At 38.1% G+C, this 8839-nt stretch overlaps 1 pseudogene; it reads left to right on the plus strand.

Annotated features, from left to right (window-relative positions):
* Nucleotides 1-1317: 1317 nt before the first annotated feature.
* On the plus strand, nucleotides 1318-1395 carry LOC116568290 (annotated as a pseudogene).
* Nucleotides 1396-8839: the final 7444 nt, after the last annotated feature.

Below are 8839 nucleotides of genomic sequence, written 5' to 3' on the forward strand. Positions count from 1 at the left end.
CCTCACCAAGCCTTCTTATTTCATATTTTTTGCTTATAATAGCCATTCTAATAGGTGTGAAGGGATATCTCATTGTAGTTTTGATTTGTATTTCCTGGATGATTAGTGATTTGAGCATCTTTCCAAATACCTGTTGGTTATGTGCATGTCTTCTTTGGAAAAATGTCTATTCAGACCTTCAAAACGTGTACCCATTTTTTTTCTTTTTCTTTTTTTTTTTTTTTAGAGATTTTATTAGTGATAATAAAGAGAGAGAGAGAGCATGCACATGCAGGGGCACAAGTGGGGGGATGGGCAGAGGGAGAGGGAGAAGCAGAGCAGGGAGCCTGATGCAAGGCTTGATCCCAGGACCCTAGGATCATGACCTGATCTGAAGGCAGATGCCCAACAGACTGAGCCACCCACATGCCCGTCCTCTACCAACTTTTAAATTGAATTATTTGCTTGTTTATTTGCTGCTATTGAATTTTTGATGTTTTAGATATTAACCCATTATCAGATATATGATTTGCAAATATTTTCTCATTCCGTGGGTTGCCTTTTCATTTGGTTGATGGCTTCCTTTGCTGGGCAAAAGCTTTTTAGTTTGATGTGCACCCACTTGTTTATTTTTTATTTTGTTGACTTGGCTTTTGGTGTCAAATCCAAAACATCATTGCCAAGACCAATGTCAAGAAAATTAACCCCTATATTTTCTTCTAGGAGTTTTATATGTTCAGGTCTTACATTTGAGCCTTTAAGTTATTTTCAGGTTCTTGGGGCACCTGGGTGGCTCAGTGGGTTCAGCCTCTGCCTTCAGCTTGGGTCATGGTCTCAGGGTCCTGGGATCGAGTCCCAGATCAGGCTGTCTGCTCAGCAAGGAGCCTGCTTCCCCCTCTCTCTCTGGCAGCTGCTCTGCCTACTTGTGATCTCTCTCTCTCTCTCTCTCTATCAAATAAATAAATAAGTAAAATCTTTAAAAATATATTTTCAGGGTTTTTTTTAATGGTGTAATATAAGGTCCAGTTTCATTCTTTTGCATGTGGTCATTTAGTTTTTCCAGCACCATTTATTGAAGAGACTATCCTTTCCCCATTGTATATTCTTGCTCTTTTATAAATTAACTGACTCTTTATTCTGTTCTATTGATCTATGTGTCTTTTTTTAAATGTCAATATAATACTATTTTAATTACTATGGCTGTGTAATATAGTTTGAAGTCAGAAGGTGTTATGTCTTCAGATTTGCTCTTCTTTCTCAAGATTGCTTTGGCTATTTAGGGTCTTCTCCGGTGCCAAACAAATTTTAGGATTACTTGTTCTGTTTCTATGAAAAATGAAGACTATACTTTCAGGGATCATTTCTATAGTTTGTTACTATTTCTATGAAAAATGCCTTTGGAATTTTGATAGGAATTGCCTTGCATCTGTAAACTACTTTGGGTCATAGGGACATTTTAACAACATTAATTCTTCTAATCCGTGAACACGAAATATCTTTCCATTTATTTGTGTCTTCTTCAGTTTCTTTTATTAACATATGATACTTTTTTTTCAGTGTACAGGTCTTTCACTTCCTTGGTTAAATTTATTCCTTGGTATCGTATTCTTTTTGTTGTGATGATAAATGGGATTGTTTTCTTGATTTCTCTTTCTGATAGCTCATTATTAGTGTTTAGTGTTTAGAAATGCAAATTGATTTTGTTTCCTGTAGCTTTACTGAATTTATTAGTCTCAGTTTCTTGGTGGATTGTCCCTCTCTCTCTCTGCAAATGAAGACAGTTTTATTTTTTCCTTTTTGTTTTTTGGGGTTTTTTTTAAGGAAAAGTACTTTTATTTATTTATTTGACAGAGAGAGGGCATGCACACAAACAGGGCTAGGGTGGAGGCAGAAGGAGAAGCAGGCTTTCTGCCCAGCAGGGAGCCCTATATGGAACTCAGCCTCAAGACCCCGAGATCACAGACCAAAGCCGAAAGCAGACACTTAACCCACTGAGCCACCCAGGCGCCCTATTTTTCCCTTTTTGATTTGGATGCCTTTTGTTTCTTTTTCTTGCCTAACTGTTCTGGCTGGGACTTCCAAGACTTTGTTTAATTCTTAAAGCCACCCCATGGAGTATTATTGGTCCCATTTTACAGATGAAGAAACTGAAACCTGGAAAGACAAAGTGCCTTATTCAAGATCACCCAGGGGGCGCCTGGGTGGCTCAGTTGGTTGAGCGACTGCCTTCAGCTCAGGTCATGATCCCGGACTTCCAGGATGGAGTCCCGCATCCGGCTCCCAGCTCCTTGGGGAGTCTGCTTCTCCCTCTGACCTTCTCCTCTCACATGTTCTCTCTCACTCATTCTCCCTCAAATAAATAAATAAAATCTTAAAAAAAAAAAAAAAGATCACCCAGGTAGTAAGATACAAATTATAAACAAGGGTTCCTTTCATTCTTAAACCAAAGCACTTATATTTTCTTTTGATCCCAACTAAGATTCCACATTATGCTGAGATGAGCAATAATATCTCTTAAACCCTTCCATTCTTCTCCGTTCCACTGCCATTGCTTCATCAGAGGAATGCAGTGGTTACGAACACAGACTCTGGAAATAGACTATGGATTTGAATTATGGTTTAGCTCCTTACTAGTGACTTTGGGAAAACTACTTAATCTCTCTATACCTCAGATTCCTTATTTGTAAGGAGGACTACTTCATAGAGTTGCTGTGGGCATTAAATGAGTTAATGTATATACTATTGAGGAGAATGCCTGGGACATACTAATGTTGTTGTCAGACTGTTTCTTGCCTCTTTCTATGTCAGTTAGAGTCCTGGAAGAAAATAGCACACTCAGACTAGATAATTCCATCGTGTGTAAAAAAGGAACTATTTACAAAATGTGTGAGGGTTTGGGGAACCAACAAGGGATACAAACTCCCCCTGGGCTAGCAACAGTGGGCATCATTACTAGCCAAAGTCATTAAAAAATAAGAGAGAGAATGATCACCAGAATCTGAAGAGGGCAGCTGAATGGAGGGTGCTGTTTGATAAGAGCTAAGAACTTTGGTGGAAGGAAGTATCCTTACAAAGTAACTCAGCAGGGAGGGAGCTGGGGGATAAGTACTCAGACCTTCTTTCCTTCTGACCTCTGATCTCCTGAGGCTATTTCCCAGTGCTGGCCCAGCCGGAAGCCAGAGGGCAAGGGAGCCTGTAGGGAGCCCATATAGGTCAGGCTTCTGTGGCACAAAACAAGTGGAGTGGGGTGGAATGACCATCTGGAGAGACAGACAAAATATTGAGTACACCTTCCAGCTAATCTTGCCTTCCTCTAGTCTCTATCTTGGAGGCAGAATGATCTTTCTAAAGCAATGAATCTGATCTTGTCTTGCCCAAACTTGATGTCCTTTGGTGGCTCTGCATTGTCCTCTGATAAAGTCCATACTCAACATGAAACATAGGGCCTAATGATTTATTTCCACCTTACCCCTCCAATTTTAACTATTGCCATTCCCCTCTCAGTCTTTACTGTTAAGACATATGTAATTACTTTCAAACCCACAATGACACTGCTTTCTCTTCTTTGACTCTTTACAAGTTTTGGAACTCAACTTCAAATGATCTTTCCTCTTTCGTTCTTCACTGGGCTAATGCTTATTCATCCTTTAGTTATACATAGAGATAAAGGGGTTTCTTTTATCTAATTAGATTTTGGGGGAAATCTAGGTTCTGCTTCTACAGTTCATATTTTCTTGAGCCCTAAAAGTAGTGGCCCTTTGAAGTTGGTATTTGATAGTACATTCATCTTCTAAGTGGACTTTATGATTTTATTGAGATTCTAATCCTAATTATATATAGTATGTATATAAATTTTTGAGATTATAATTATAATAGGTCATAGCCTGTAAGATCGTGCTTGAAGGTAATGAGAGTTCAGCTTTTAATGAACTTATCCAAATATACCTACAAAGCAATCCTCTGAGAACTGAAGCCAAATCTATATCCTGAGAATCCTGGGACGTTAAATTAGACTTTTAGGAGTCCTATTCTCATGAGGATTGAATGGGCTTCTTGGGAGAAAGGGCAAGTGCCTTTTAGACCAAAGAGTGCAGTCAAAAACTGTCTTGGGGCTCCCAGGTGGCTCAGTCAGTTGAGCGTCTGACTCTTGTTTCAGCTCAGGTCAGGATCTCAGAGTCATGAGATCAAGCACTATGTCGAGTTCCACATTCAGCACAATGAGATGCTCTCTCTCCCTCTGCCTCTATCTCTCCCCTCCATGCACTCTCGCTCTCTAAAATAAATTAATTTTCGGGACACCTGGGGGGTTCAGACAGTTGTGTCTGCCTCCTTGCTCAGCAGGGAGCTTGCTTCTCCCTCTGCCTGCTCTGCCTGTTCTGCCTGCTGCTCTCTGTGCTTCTGCTCTCTCTGACAAATAAATAAATAAATAAATAATCTTAAAGGAAAAAAAAAGGTTTAAAAGAAATAAATTTTCAAAAAATCTTAAAAAGCAAAACAAAACAAAAAACAACAAACCTACCTTGCCTCTTGTCTCTGGACTGAGGAAACAGAAGAAAATAAATGTATTAAAGATTTCTTTCATAACAGCTGTACAGTCATCTCTTCTGTACCAGATAACATATTTTCTCCAAGTGGAAGTAAAATTCACATTATTAAAGAATGGCTGTTAAAAGCTCCTATTTGACTGTCTCTGAAAAACAAAAAAAAAAAGACAAAAAACAAAGGCTCTCGTAATGGAGGAATGGGTGTGGGTGTCTTAAAGGCAGATAGAATCTATTCTGGCAAGACCCAGATAGCCTACTTTTACCCCTTAAATTCAAAATTCCAGAGTCAAGATATACATTCCTGTGTCTCTACCTCCACCTAGTGGTTAATCAAGAAATCACCCATTCCAGAATCTTCGTGAATTAGGTAAAGTAGCCATCAGGATCTTTATTAATACTTGTCAACAGTTCTTAGAAACATTGAGCCAGGCTCTGTCATAAGTGCTCGGCAAGAGTTATGACATGTGGGGCGCCTGGGTGGCTCAGTGGGTTAAAGCCTCTGCCTTTGGCTCAGGTCATGATCTCAGGGTCTTAGAATCAAGCCCCTTCCTCTCTCTCTGCCTGCCTCTCTGCCTACTTGTGATCTCTGTCTGTCAAATAAATAAATAAAATCTTTAAAAAAAGGAATTATGACATGTAATTCTCCCAGCAACCCTATGAATGATGTGTTTTATAGGTCATAAAATTAAGGTTAAGAGAGTTTACCAGAGTTTGGGATTTGTCCATGATCATAAAAGAGGCAGACTCAGGATTGGATCAAGCCTCTTCTAAGCCTTCCTTTCTTTCTTAACTGTCTGTTTATATACTAAGGCATACATCTATCACATATGCTTTTCTCTCCTTTTTACAACACATGTGTACAACCATTATCTTATTTAATCTGCTACTGGAAGGATTTGTATTAATCTTCTGCAAGGATTTACATTTGCAAAGCAGTCCATAAAAAGTGGATGATCCAAAGGAACAGATTGGCATTTAAGTCACGGCATTAAATTAGGGCATTAGGCCCTGGGAGGAGCTACTCCTGATGAAGAAATGGTATAAATGGAAAAGCCCTGATCCTTGCGATAGGATTTGTAGGTGCTGCATAAACTATATAAAGCATCCTATATTTGAATGCCTACTCTGCCACTTACTACCTGTGTGTCCTTGACAAAGTTACCTACTGTAACTGGCCTCAACTCCCTTATTTGTTTAATTAACAATCACTGGACTCAGAGAATACTAATTTTTGTAAATCAGACTCTGGCTCATTTTTCATTAAAATGAATTTCTAGAAATTAAAAATGTATTAGTAAACAAAGTGTCCTATTAGAATCTTATGATTGATTTTCAATAGATGGAAGAATCATTCATATCATGATTTAAGATGTTAGAAGTGCTCAGGGAGGGGCGCCTGGGTGGCTCAGTGGGTTAAAGCCTCTGCCTTCGGCTCAGGTCATGATCTCAGGGTCCTAGGATCGAGCCCTGCATCGGGCTCTTTCCTCGCTGGAGAGCCTGCTTCCACCTCTCTCTCTCTGCCTGCCTCTTGCCTACTTGTGATCTCTGTCTGTCAAATAAATAAATAAAATCTTTTTTTAAAAAAAGTGCTCAGGGAATTTTGGGGAAGTGAAACTTTGAAGAGCATACAGATGATAGAGTAGTGGCCCCCAAAGTTGTCCATGTGTTAATCTCTGGAATCTGTTAATATGTTAGAATACATAGCAAAAGGTAATTAAGGTTGCAGAAGGTATTAAGGTTGCTAATCAACTGACCCTAATATAGGGTGATTATCTTGGATTATCTGGGTAGGCCCAACTTTAATCACAAGAGTTTTTACAAATGGAAAAGAAAGAGGAAGATGTGATTATAGACAGAGGCACAAAGAGATGCACTGTTGCTTGCTTTGAAGATAGAGAAAGGAGGACATGAGCCAAAGAACATGATCAGCGTCTATAAACTAAGCAGGTCAAGGAAATGGATTCCCTTGTAGAGTCTGTAGAAAGGAATGTAACCCTGTGGACCCCTTAATTTTATCCCACTGAGACCTTTGTTAAACTTCTATTTTACAGAATTACAAGCTAAGGTATTTGTGTTGTGTAAGCCACTATATTTGTGATAACTGGTTACAATAGCAATAGAAAATTAATATAATATCTCAATATCTATGACCATCCCTGTGTCCAGACTTGTTACCTGTTTCCTATGATAATGTTGAAAAAGCGCTGGACTTGGAATCTGAAGACCAAGCTTGGCATTAAATGGCTTTGCTTGCTATTAAATGGCTGTGTGACTTCTGGTAAATCACAGTTCTCTGAGCATATTTATCTTGTGACGGCACCCACCTCATTCGTGATATAGAACAAGACAATGGATTTGTAGGTGCTGCATAAACTGTAAAGCATTCTATACATGTGAGAATTATTATTTACAGTACCTGATACACAGTGGGAATGCAAGTAGTATCAATTGTCAATTGAGATCAATTATCCTTTGACAGTCCTTGGAATGTGGAAATGTGATGACAAAACCTGCTGGGTACCATAACCACAGAGTCATCAAATCATTGTGCTGTACACCTGACAATAATGTGATGTTGTGTATGAACTATACTTGAATAAAAAACAACAACAAACAAAGATACGCTGGCCCCCCTGGGAAGAAAAAGATCATATATGGTGACTGCTCCTAAGCTGATTGTGACATAATTATGGAGACGATATACTCATGAGAGGATTTAAGAAGAACCCCAAAATTATGTATGATAATAGGACAAGAGAGGTCATAAGGTTATAGATGATTAAATGCCGAAGAGGTGATGCAAAAAAATATGTACCCTGAGTGCTGGTATGGAATGGATGGTGAGTGTGGGCTGGAAGAGTTAAAAAAGGCTTCCAGGAAGAGGTAGATTTCTATCGGGATCTTGGAGGGTGTGGTTAGATGGAGAATAATTGCTATTATTAAGCCCATAAAGTAATGGTTTTCTACCCACAATTCAAGGAATCACATTTTCCATTTAAGACATTGTCAGTCAGTTCCAATGTTTGGAACATTGGACCCCCTCCCCTTGCTAATATTTTTTTCCTATTTATTTTAAAAGATTCCTATTTATTTTAAAAGATATTTATTTATTCCTATTTATTTTATTTTTTTATTCCTATTTATTTTTAAAGATTTCAAACTTACAGGAAGTTTACAAGAACAGTACAAAAAGTGTATTTTAATTTCTAAACCTTTGAGAGTAGGGTGCCCGTATGATTTTTTATCATTCACAAATTGTAAAAATCAGGCCATTAGCATCGATGCATTACTCTCATCTAGTCCACAGACTCCACTCAAGTTTAGCCAACTGTTCCCAATAATGGCCTTTATAGTGATGCATTTAATTATCACCTTTTGTGAGTCTTTAATCAAAACACTTCCGTAGCCTTTCTTTTATTTTCATGACCTTGCTACTTCTAAAGATTATAAGTGAATATTTTATAGAATGTTTCTCAGTTTGGGTTAGTCTGATGTTTCCTCTTCATTAGATTCAGATTATGCATTTTTACCAAGAATAGCACAGAAGTGATCCTGCTTTTTCCTCATTGCATGCCATCAGGTGGTAACAATTTCAGTTTTCCTATTACTGATGTTAACTCTTCACAGATTAAGTGGTATTTGCCTGTTTTTTTTCCATAGTAAAGTTGTTCTTTTACCCTTCTTAATTGATAAGTATTTTGTAGGGAAGTATTTTGAGGCTATATAAATACCCATTCCTCATCAAATTTTCACCAAGTGGCTTAATTAATTAAGTCAAGAAATTTCTTGGCTTAATTATTACTACAATGGTTGCCAAATGGTGAACATCTAATTCCATCATCCCTTCTACATTCATGTTGACATTCCACTTCAACAAAAAGCTTTCTTTATTTATATCAGTTTAGATGCATGGATTCCAATTTAATACAACGGGTTATAACCTGTTGCTGTTGTTATTTATTTTGATTCCCAAATTGTCCCGTTCTGGTTGTATGGAGGTCTCTTCAGGCTCTCCTCTGTGTCCTTTTGACATGGTTTCATCATTCTTTGAATACTTCCTTACTTTCTGGCATATAAGATATTCATCTTGTACCTTCCCTGCCCTAGCCTTGGAATCAACTATTTCTCTAAGAAGCAGTTCCTTTTAGAGGAAAATGGCCGTTTAGTGAAGAACAGAATTTGGAAGCCAAGATAGAGATATTAGGTATGCTTATTGTTGTTAGGGTGTTACTGCTCCCAGGCCCTGTCAATTGAGCAATGATTGAGAACATATGTATGTATATACATGTTTACATATGCATATACATTTATCTGGA

Source organism: Mustela erminea, chromosome 10 (genome assembly GCF_009829155.1).
Source record: "Mustela erminea isolate mMusErm1 chromosome 10, mMusErm1.Pri, whole genome shotgun sequence".
Taxonomy (NCBI): Eukaryota; Metazoa; Chordata; class Mammalia; order Carnivora; family Mustelidae; genus Mustela; species Mustela erminea.